Raw genomic sequence first — 12,343 nt, forward strand, 5'->3', positions numbered from 1 at the left:
TCTGGTACAGATAACCAACAGCAGCAGGCCATGCCTGAGGTGTGGCTATGGTAGTCAGCGGGGGTGCCTCCAAGTCTAGCTCTGTCTCCATCAGCACCACATACCCCACCCTACTGGTGGTCTTAGCCCCAAAGGCCAAGTACCAGCACTGCCTCTAGTGGCCTTGTGTCCTTGCACCCATCGGTGCCCCAAGATGCAGGAAAACCAGAGCCACAAGCCTATCACACTGGTGGCTCTGACCACAACACCCTGATGTTGAGGTGTCAATTTAAACAATAGAAGCAGTTGATATGTCAGTAGAAGTCAAAGTGCTGAAAAAAGTTTTAGCGTCGCTTTCTACGTTTTTGGAGATCGAGCCCGGAACAGTCAAAGTGATGTTCCCTGCCATTGAAACTGAGGGCTAAAACCTGCAGGCTTTATTTAATCCAAACACTGTGTACAAGTATTTTATATAATAATATTAAACTACTTCTATTTCCACTCACAGTGTAAAAAGTCTAAGAGCTAAGTTTTGGGTTTGGGCAGTTATTGTTGGAAAAATCTCAACAAGTCATTTAGAGAGGACTGCACAGTCTCCAGAGTTCAGGCCCCACTATTAAACTCTGACCTCTGACCTCTGGGAGACCAGACCTCCTGTGAGTCATCAGTCCAAGCCAGTAGTTCAACCTCTCAACCTCCCACTTTCAGTTTGCACTCTGCAGCACAATAACAGCTGTGATTTATAGTGTATGTTCTCCCCAGTGAGTCATAAACACTAGTGTCACAAACGCTTTCTGCCTCTCTTCTGCATGAACACACGTACGTACACACACACACACACACACACACACACGGATAAACACACACCTCCCGAGCTTATCTGTGCCAGAACATTCACTGCAGAACGCAAAACAAATTCAAAACAGAAGATAGAGGACAGTAGCAGCGTACATGTTCTACGCCTGCATGTGAAACAAAAACAATGTTTTTACGAAGGTAAGCCCTTACATCTTAAATCAGGCGTATCGGTGCATCATAGTTTGTTTGTTTCTTTAACAGAAAAAAACAGAATAATTAATGATTATTAAGGACATATGTGATCAGGGCTGAAGTATGTATATGATACACACACACACACACACACACACACACACACACTTCAAAAGAAACAGCAGTTGAAGAATGTGCAGTTGATGAAAGGCAAACAAAAGCCTCAAATAATGTTAATGTCCTTCTTTGTGTATCTTCCTCTGTGGATTTATGGTGTCGTGCAAACAAATACTGGACGAGGAGTTTAGGCAGCTCCGCTATGGTTAAGAGCTACTTCTAACTGACCTCACAGACAAGTTGGCTGATTGACATCAGACGTTGAGGGTTGAGACAAGCTTCTGTCTGTGGTGAGACAATGGTAGATTATCCAGTTGAATGTAGTTCACCAGGTTTGCTTTTGCTCACTATAACAGACAGATTGTCCCTTCAGGGCGTAACAATTGCTTCCAAGTGGATAACGGCAGTCCCAAACTGTGGGCTAAGTCCGGTCTGCCTGTGTGCAGATAGTAATGGGCGGGTACACCGAGGGAAGCCTTCCGCCGGTATTCCTCTGAGACAAAGTTACCTCCAGGGTCTCTGCATTATTGATGCCCTGCCTGCACAAAGCAACCTGCAGAGTACAACGCTGAGGGAAATACGACACCTCGCTACACACACACATGCAGCTCTGCACACACTGGAGTACAGCACGTTATCATAGAGCACGTTCATAGTTTACGGCATGATGCAAAGACACAATACTGCAGACTCAACATCTATTGTTTGAGAGATAAAGCACAGTGGACTAGTGGCTGGACTGCACTCAATACAGTTTTGTAACCACAAAGAGAGCATCCAGGACAGCCTTGGTACGTCGACAATATTGGCATGCCGCTCTCAAAAAATGGGCCAGATACATATTTACAAAAAGTCTCCAACTTCCCCGCTCATTCACTCATTGTCACTGTTCCAATAAACAACGCACTTCACGATGAATCATTCAGCTCGTGCAAGCATTCAGTTGAATGTGCAGCATGTGGGTTAGGTTGCTTTTCGACTGAACAAAGTGTTCAGAAAGCCCAAAAGAACTATTCATGAATTATTATTCCCAACTGCTTTTTCGAATGGAAACAAGCTAAAGCTTCCCACAACATCTGGCACAAATGTTCATTTGTACTGAGGAACATCATTTTAAAGAGAGAGGCTGCTACAAGATGAATGCCTTTGTAAGATGGATAGGGTTTTGTAGCGCAGGCACATATGAAAAGCAGTATTAGTGGCAGTATTAGTGCCAGAGAGGTTAGCGAAGGGATCAAGCTGGTAATACAGGTCAGCCTGTCAAACAGCGAGCCAAATCCTGCAGCCTCTTAACACGGGAGACCCTGCAAATATCTGCCACACCGACACACACACACTCACTGAGCCAGAGCGGAGACTACCGTCAAGTCTCTGGAGTCTCATGCTGCTGTGGAGGGCAGAGAGCCAGAGGAAATATCCTTCTGGTACCAGAAGTCAAAGGCTCGGCCATTCTTTAGACAAATGGCACACGGTTTTGAGGATGAGGCGTATGCTTGGATCAACCTCTGTGTTTTCCCTGCTGAGTGGTCTGCTGCTTGTACAGGGGATTTGTAGTCCCTAAACCTTGTTTCTCCAGGACTACAACTGCACACATCACATGATAAGTACAACGTGGAAAGCTGAGCATCTGGTCTGGATGAAAAAAACAGGTTGGACTGCTCTTGTGTGTGTGTGTGTGTGTGTGTGTGTGTGTGTGTGTGTGTGTGTGTGTGTGTGTGTGTGTGTGTGTGTGTGTGTGTGTCCGTCCGCACAGGCCAGACATACTGCCTCATGGCTCAGCGTGAGCTGCAACTGCCGCTGCGATGAAGGTTTCGCTAACAAATTAAAAGAGACATTATCACACGAGGATCTCATCGAGTAGTTTCATAATGATACATCATTAAGCCAATTTAAGAGTAAACCTTCAGACAGGATGTCCCAGGGATTAAGAGGCAGGAGAGACGAACATCAGTTAGTGGATTTTTAAAAGCAAGTTCTTAAAACATATCTTCCTAAAGGTCCTAAAATAACCATGTTAGGGAACTTCTGGCAAAAAAGATAAGCAGAAGCCATATACATGCATTGCTTAATACATTCAATTTTTTTCAGACAGTAAAAATATATATATATAGATTAATGAGGCCTGGACTATGAACTGTAGACAGCTCAAAGTCTGTGCTTAAGCTTGGCCAGCAGCTAGCATGTTGACTTCAAGTCACATTTTTATTTGCATGTTTATTGGCAACGTGACTGGAGAGGCTGAAGAGGTAGCTTGTTTGGGCAGCCAGCCAGTTTTATTCCATTTGAGACAAGTGGTCGTTAGCAACAGCGGGAGGGCTTTACACACACACACACACACACGCACACACAAGCATACACACACATGCATAGACCCATTTACTGTCTTGGGCATCAAAGACTTCCGAGAATATTGGACAAGCAAGGTAACGTGCATGATTTGGCAACTGGGGCGCACTAAAGAGAAAGTAATGTCTAATTATATGCAATTATAAGAGTGAATGCTAAAGCTAAAAAAAGAATGAAATGTGATAAAATAATATGAATGTACCCCGTGGCTTGAAGGACATCATGTGGTATACAAATGTGCTATAAATGACTTTGTAATGATAATGCTAAATCTAGTCTTTAGTTGACCCTGAGCTTAAGAGAAAGGGATGTTTCTGAAGGAGTTGATAAAGTCTGTTTCCAATGCTTATCACAAATCAACCCACAGAAACGGAGGGTGAGGGTGTCGCGTTACTGAAAGGAGGTTTCACTCTCAGACCCTGAGGGAGGCGTCCCATCCAGGCCATCTGCTCGGCCTTGGACTGGGAAGAGGAACAGTCAGATTTGGTGCAGATGTCACATATCTGAGTGTTATTGTACGACTGATAATGTCAGGAACCTTTGACAGAATCTAAAGAAACTTAAAAATGATCCATCATTCATTGCCAGTGTGTCATTTTCTTGAAATACTTTAAATGTGTAGTCTTAATTAAAAGTGCAGACATGCCATTGTGCAACACTATGAGTGTACTGACACCATCAAAACAGGAAGAAGAGAACAATGAATGAATCTTCTCTTTTAGTTGTTCCACTTTGAAGTTATTGTTACTCTGAGCATTTCATATACAAAAGAGCCACACCGACGACAACAATAACTGAGCGACAGAATAAATCCCTGTAATATTCAACACAGCAAAGCGAAGACAACTTAGCTTGATAGCTTCTACTCAATGTCTATCGGCTACAAAATGACGCTAATGTCACCGGCAGGCGGTGTAGTCCCTGCAAGTTCAGAAAAAAACATGTTGAGAGCGCTGCGAGACTCCTCGTCTACTTATGGAAGCGTCAGTCGGCACAATTTCGGCACACTTTGGTTTATTATTATTTCATAAGCACAGATGGGACCAAGAGAAACACAGAGCACAGGGTGAGTCACCAAAAACAGAGACAAGCCGCACTGGAGACGTCCCGAGACACACTGCAGATGTGGAACACAGAGAGAGGTCAGAAGAGAGTTTTCATTTGTGTGTGTGTGTGTGTGTGTGTGTGTGTGTGTGTGTGTGTGTAGGGGGAGGAGGTGCCTGGGATCTAAATGTGGAACAAACATCATTATGTACTGCTTATTGTCTACTGTATAAATAGGAACTGAATGTCAATACTCATGCTGCCAAACCGTCAAACTGCAACTCCAATCCACACATACAGCAAACAAGAGTAAACTTCAGTCAGTCAGGAAGTGAGGCAGCTCACTCTGTCATGGTGTAGGGGAAGGACGTTCATCCAACTGACTCATTGTTTAGACGCACAGGTTAACGTTGAGGATCTACGATCTATACTATGGGTACTCAGTGTACTCAGGTATTCACCCTAATATGGACATTTACTGTCGCTTTGAATGTCTAAATATTAACGAATATAAAGTGGCTATATTGGTGATTCAGGTTGGCGACTGTGTAATGTGACCTCACAGATCATGTCCAGTCTAGAAAGCCTGACGTGTACTGAGGAGGGAGCTGGTCATGGTTTGTGAAGAAGCAACAGAGCGCGACCATGAAACCCTCTTACACACTTTACACCAGAGCAGTACACACACCCCACACTTCACACAAGAGGAAGGAGGGAGGAGCAGTGCATTGAGAGAGAGAGAGAGTGTGTGTGTGTGTGTGTGTGTGTGTGTGTGTGTGTGTGTGTGTGCAATTCCCAGTAGGCTCAAGAACAACATACAGTATGTAGAGCAGACATTGGGAACCCAGGAGTGTAAAGGCCAGCAAGAGGGAGTGGCAACGGTTTGGTCTTACATGTCGAGACAGTGCTCACCACATCTGCACTGCAACTGCTGAGCACAAAACTAGCTCACGCAGTTCTCTAATGCCGCATATACTGTATACTCTAAGGCCACTTTCACACACAGCTGGTACATCCTACAACCAAAGCTGCTCATATGTCCACGTTCAGGTATTGCTGGATGTCGGTCTCTATTTATGCAGCTCAGTAGCACTATGCATGTCAGCAAAGGTAGGTTTACAAGGAGATCAAGCACATTACCCACAACTCCATGCGACCAGCTTTACCTCGTACACCAGGGTAACAGCTTATTTTGTATATTTCCTAAATGTGTTGAAAACCACTGACCCTGACGTGATTTGAACCCGCAACCTTCTGATCTGGAGTCAGACGCGCTACCATTGCGCCACAAGGTCTGAATGTTTCTGTGACAAAACTTCCTTTTTCCAAACTGGACTCGATACATTCCAGAGACACGGTGTAGAATATCGAAGCCTGTTGTTATCGTCACCATCTTTGTGTAAAGATAATAAACCTTTTTTTCCAAGAGTTTCCAATGTAAAAAAGGACACGCAGACACAGACAGTCTAAGGGAAGAGGCTGAGGAGAGATCCAAGATCCACAAACACTGACATATGAAACAGAGGGCTACGGTACAGTGATGGACTCAAAAACACATGAAATGAAAACAATGCTCAAGACAGCAATCGAAAGACAAAGCGAAGACAGGCCAGATGTGTGTCTGCACGTGGAAGGAGTTGTGTTTGTGTTTCCCGATGCCTTGACAATCCTCAAACAGAGGATCACCAGCTAACATCCATCAGCAGGTGATAACAACTGATTGCTTGGACAAGAACTGACAAAGTAAAGTGGAATTAGACGCACTGTGCGTGTGAGGACGATCCTTTTCCAATAGTCTGGATGTAACAGCTCTATTTACAGTAATACGCCTCTGGAGGATCTGTGTCTACTGTTTTTAGAACCAATGCAGAAGATAGATATTGCATGCATGATGCATCGTATATATATATATATATATATCCAGTACTGTACAGCCGTGGCCCACTTCAGTCGCCTGACTTCCATTTGTTCTCTTCTGAGCGGACCACATCGTGTCATTTGAGAAGCTGTTCGACATCAGCTCAGCCTCCACACAACAGAGAACTGTAATTAACAGGACAATGAAGACCTCTTACTCTGACATTTAAAAAGAGCGAAAACCTGTCTAGTCCCCGGAGGAAAGCAAGCACACGGATCACAGACAGAGCTGGAGAATCATTTTAAAAGTGAGAAAGTAACTTCTTATTATAGTGTGTTTAATCATTCAGATGGAGAGAGTAAAGTAGGGGAGGAAAAGGGAATAAGTGCAGCAACACACCGGGTCATATCTGTAAGTTGTATTCTGTTTAAACAACGACGGGGAAATTAAATTAAACCACATCACTATCGTGTACACCTTCAGTTCACTAAACCAAACATGCACTGAAGGTAATACAGGGAATTACCTCAATTATGTTGAGCAAAAAAAACTCTGGTAAACTCCACTAAACTGTGCAAAGCTGCCATTTATAAACACTTTAAATTTGTTTAGGCTACAGCTTTACTTCTGGGTTTGATTTTCGAACAAACATCATGTCAACAACTAAAGTAAGGGATGTCAGAGCTGCTCTCCAGCACATTCAAATCTAGAAAGGTGGAAATATCCAGATCAGGATGAACATTAATATGTAATCAACGTTTGGCCGAGAGCATTATGTCTCCTGGATTTCAGCCAAATCCATGTCTCACTATCAAACAAACACACAGGCAGATGGATGACAACCTGAAGCTTTCACTGGAGGAGATGCGGCCCCTTTCATTCCGCCATACAGAAGTGAAGAAGATCCACCGTTTAGCCACCTTTGCTTTTTTACTGTTGCCTTAAGTGTGTGATTTTAGAGAGCATGCCAGCATCCGGGGAGCAAAAGAGGCGTGACGTTCAACACAACAGCATTGGCGTCTAGTGTGTGTGTGTGTGTGTAGTCCTGTAGTGTCCACACATCAACTTGGCTCTAGTACTATAGCTCCGCTGCCGGCTTGACGACGTAACAACTTTGTCCACCCCAATCCGTGTGTGTCCCTTTAATACAGAACAGCGAGGCGGAATAAGGGCTTGAACAGGCTGTGTGTGCGAGGGGATAATGAGACAAACTATCTGCTTTATGTACTAACTTAGGTAAAACTGGCAGAGACGAGAAAGAGAGATGTGATGCAGCGTTAGAATCTCTGACTCCACATCAAAAGGCTGTATGTTCAAATCATGCCGAGGTGAGTGCAACGGAGCAAAGCCTCCAAAGATCAAAGCTGCCCACCAGGCTTCTAACACGACTAAGCCCCCTTTATTCCATCTGGAAAGAGCCTCACCCGAAGAAAACTGGACAACCTGCTCAAACTCATACTTCGCCAACATAGCCTCCTTCTGAGATGTCTCGACTATTTGTTTGTTTAGTTCTCTAATTGCTGTGCTGACAGAAGACTCATCAGCACCTCCATTAAGCATCCAAGTGCCGATGGGATTAGTTCTTGTTTGTTCGAGAATTTGAAAGACGGCCAAAGTGATGCGTCATCCAAGACGTTTATCAAGATGAATTCGTTTAAGATCCAAGCATTCACCGGGGATTTTCATGTCTAATCACTTCTCCCTGGGGTTCTTTTGACCAGGATTAATGTTGCTTGAGCATTTATTGTGTAAGTATCACAGAGCAGTGGCTAAACTATTCACCAATAGATAGTGTTGACTACTGTGGTATGATAATGTCTATAGGCTTTTCCTTTTCAAACATTAGGCAGTGCATTTGAATCTCTTATTAATCCAGACACCGGTCTGCTGAGCACATGCACTCATGAAGCACTTCTGCGCACTGCTTTACATGTTTGCATGTGAAGCGGTGCTAACCCCTCAGCAGAGACAGCAGGGGGGTCCTATAGGACTGCATCATGATCACAGCCCATGAAACACGCAGATTAACATCCAGCAAATGATTCACAGGTGGCTGGACAGATTGGATTTGTGCTATCCGAGCATACCTCATAATTCTGATGTGATTATGTTTGAATGCAGACATTCGAATCTCAATCATCTGGATGGAGATAAGGGCCAATGTGACACAGTCACTGAATTCAATCCAGTTTCCCTTCAGTCTTGGTTTGAGATGTTAGGAAGTAGCAACTTGACATGCACACATCGTCAAGATGTATTGCGATCATTAAGAATTGTGCGATAATCATCTCAGAGTTACGACATCTTTTTTCAGGAATCATGAGTAATTCTGTCATTAATCTAAAGTGACAGTTTTTTTTAGTCCAAACGAATGCAATCTGCTCCTGTATCCTGGTGTGTCAGCTCTGAGAGCAGCGTTAGGAAGAAACACACATGGCCACTTAGCCACTCGGCTGCTTCTCTGCTCACTGTCTTGAAGCTTGGCAGCATGAGCAGCATCCAACGCCAAAGGCTGTCAGGAGGACACACTGTTAGCAGCCTGCTAGTGTGCTAGACGTGCGTTTGTTTGCATCGTGTCACTTCCTGCATTAATGTCACTATTTTTCGATCCTGTGTAATTGTGACTAAATGCTGGAATGCGGCATTATTAAAGTCAGATCATGGAGTATGAGAGTATTACGATTGAGGGACACTGGTACCCCATTCCCTCTGCATAGTTAGAAAACTGGAGGTATTATTTGTCTCCAGCATACAAGAACAGTGACACACGTTTGCTGTCTCCTCTTTAGAGCTGCGTAACTTATACCCACAAATCACTGCCACAGAGTCTGTTTATCATCCAAGACATATAATAATATAATAATTCCAGTCACCATTAATCCACTTGGACAAAAAGTGTCAGAAAGAGGGAAATCCTAAACCTTGAAAACACAATGTGTCTTCCTTGTGTTTCTACTTTGTAATTTTCCAATTCCCCCCCCCCCCCCCCCCCCATGTTGCCCTTCTAATGGCAACTGAGTCTTCCAAACAGAATAACTTTTATATTTAACTTTCCCGGTACCCACCCACAGCTAATGAGGTGTCTGTGAAGCGAGAAGCAGTGCCATTCAGGATGTGCACTCAAAAGAGGGTTTGCATGAGAACAGTTCACTTCGGTGAAGCACAGAAATACTGTGGCTCATGTGGGTTTCATCATGTCACCACAGTGGCACCAGCTGGGAAATATCAAGTTTAGGAAGTGAGACAGGGGGACAATATTGAGTATGTCATGTGTCCAGGCTGCAACTGTTATGCCCCTGTTCCTTAAAGTCTTACTACTACTACTACTTCTCTCTATTAGTACTAACTACTACTTCTCTTTGCTACTCTCTCCTGTTAGCTAATGCAACCTTTAAAACCTCAAAATGTATTGCACAATGACCACCATCAAGCGCTTCGCTTTTATACTTCCAAATATCTTACCAAATGTCTCCGATGTCTTCTCAACATTTAAATGAAATGTATAATCAGGTAATGAGTGAATTGTGTGTACGCAAACACCTCTCAATGGATGGACTTTTTGACTGTGAGCCGAAAGAAAAAGAGATACTTTTAAAGACGGTAATAGAGAAAGAAAGGATGATAGAGAGAGAGAGAGAGAGAGAGAGACAGAGAGACAGAGAAGAAGAAGAAAACATAATCTAGAAGCTGGAGGGCTGAAAAAAATACAGGAAACAAGGGGGAGGGTGTAAAAGGAGGATAGAAGAAAGGGGGAAGACAAGAAAGGGAGGTGATGAGAGGGGAAGGAGGTTGAGAGAGAATAAAAAAGGATGTTGAGAGAAAGCACCGGAGGCTGTGCTGCAAGGTTAAATCTAATGAGCTCAGTGTTTATCGACGAGTGAATTAGGGACACAATTACGCCAGAGAGAGTAGAAATTTTCACACACGTGCATGTGCACACACACACACATCTAGTCTAGGTAATTTCAGAACCTGCTGATGCTTGAAACAAAACTGTAATACAAAGCAACCTCAATACATTTCATTCTCTTTGGCTGTGCATGAAGACAGGATGCCGCTGAGCTGAAAATAACCTGCAGCGGTCGAATCCAACCAGCTCAGAGCTACAAGTGTGAGGGACACGGACACTTTGGCTTTTCACCATTCCCCCGTGGTGACAGCAGAGTTGTTACTGTGCTCTGTTTTCTCCTTCTCTCTATGATGTGCCATGAGCCGAGGAGGGAAAACGGCTGTTTCACCTTAACTTCAGGGTATATGGGCATCACCGGGTGGTGGGAGTACAGGGTTGGAGAGGGCGCGGGGGAAATTATGGCAGATTCCAAACCAGTCTGTTTGTGAAGATGAAGAGACCCAGTGTAAACAGTGCTAGGTGGATACAGCAGAGGGAGTTCAAGTGGGATGGTGTGTGTTTACCTCTGAGCTCCCAGACACAAGCCACAGCAGTGTATTTTTCAAATCGATTCCTGGCCAATGCAGAAACCAAACGTCTCCCATTTGGAGAACCTGTTTTGTTTCCAAAGGACAAAACAATGTGCTTTTCATGCTATTTACATCCACAGCTTTCAGCAAAGAGATCTGGACAAAGCAAGACCCTCTCCGCAATGGTAGTGTCAGTAGTGTCAGATGAGAAGATGCGTGTTCAAATCACATCGAGGTCAATGAACACAGGGTTGATGTAGTATTGCTAAAGCCTAAAGGGGATTATTAGCCAATCTGACAGTCATAAAGACTAATAGGGGCAAGAGGTTTTATGCACCTTGATTACAAAGTTGAGCATGACAAAGGAGATTTTCAAACAATCAATGTCTAAAGTAAGACCTCAAATTTGTCCCTGGATCAGCTGAGAACTGACAGGGCAGGTTGGAGATACTGCGGGCAACAGACTGACAAGAGGTGATGAAAGTTTAAGTGCCTTGGGGCGATCTGTCATTTGCAAGGAGAAGGGTTGCTGGGAAATCTGTTTGGTTGACAGACGCTGACAGTAGGAAACCGGCTCAACCAGATTATTCACCTAAACCTGACAGCACCTACACGGAAATGTAGGTATGCACGTACACCCACACACTCTCCCCAGGACGCCATCAACATAAACATACATTAATTTGCAGGGAAGTTGCCGTGTCTGACAGGTGAAGGTGAAGGATGTTTATATAGCCTTGCTATGTACAAGTATTCAAAATGATTGAGGAGACGCAAACACCTCAGAGGTTTTGTTCAGTCAGAGGTACACCAGCCAGAAGACTCTGTGGTGGTGTAATGTGATCTAAGATACCCAGCACACACAGCCAATCTGCCTTCTGCAAAACAATCCACTGGACAGTTTTCTAAGTGAAAAGCTTCAACTACAACCCATAAAGGTCAAGAAAGAGCCCTTTTATGCTCTATGTGTTCAAGAGGTAGGCCAAGACCACTTTCCTTATTCTAAACTGAGGCAAATACACACAACAAGGATGCACAAAAAGCACATTGTCCTGATACACATTTTTAGTATTCAGAAATAGCACTATTCTATCCTGCAAATATAAAATGCATTCCCTCCAATGTACTGTATTGTAATGTAGGTGAAATAGAATCTAATGCAGTAAATATCTATTCCCCCAAAGGCTGCACAATCAGCAGCTATCATATCTGGTCGCCATCTTTTAGGCACATGTTTTGGAGACGTGAGGATCTGTTTGCAGGAAGCAGATGCTATTTGCTGGCTGTGTCCTGCCCTCAGGCAGTACTGATCCCTAATCATAGGGTGTGAGGTGGTCGGCCTGTCAGCGGCAAGTCAGCGTCCTCACAGCCTCAGAAAACAGGCGAGGAGCAGAAATCCATCTGTTACCAATGTACTGTAAACCCCAGCAGAAAGACAAATATCAACCCATCATTCCTCATGACATCTTTCAAGTCTGCCTGAAGTGTCTCTCAATTGTTTTTGGGGAGGGGAAATGATAGAAGATGTTTAGCATGCTGACTTTCACTAATGTTGTTGTTATAGGACGAAGAAGTTTAAGACCATGACAA

General features: G+C 43.9%; 2 protein-coding genes and 1 non-coding gene across 3 annotated transcripts in view; 1 reads left to right on the top strand and 2 right to left on the bottom strand.

Moving 5' to 3' along the window:
• Positions 1-12,343, bottom strand: part of LOC142971873 (partitioning defective 3 homolog) — a 301,306-nt gene that overhangs the window by 275,162 nt on the left and 13,801 nt on the right. The window lies entirely within an intron of this gene.
• LOC142971871 (uncharacterized) overlaps positions 892-12,343 on the top strand; it is a 49,498-nt gene continuing 38,046 nt past the window's right edge. Inside the window, exon 1 of the mRNA XM_076112599.1 lies at positions 892-975. The gene's annotated coding sequence lies outside the window, so the exon portion shown is untranslated. The remainder of the gene's footprint in view (positions 976-12,343) is intronic.
• Positions 5,700-5,771, bottom strand: trnaw-cca (transfer RNA tryptophan (anticodon CCA)). Its single transcript has one exon. It is a non-coding gene; the product is annotated as a tRNA-Trp (tRNA).

Source organism: Anarhichas minor, unplaced genomic scaffold, assembly GCF_050575085.1.
Source record: "Anarhichas minor isolate MPS153535 unplaced genomic scaffold, ASM5057508v1 ptg000050l, whole genome shotgun sequence".
Classification (NCBI taxonomy): domain Eukaryota; kingdom Metazoa; phylum Chordata; class Actinopteri; order Perciformes; family Anarhichadidae; genus Anarhichas; species Anarhichas minor.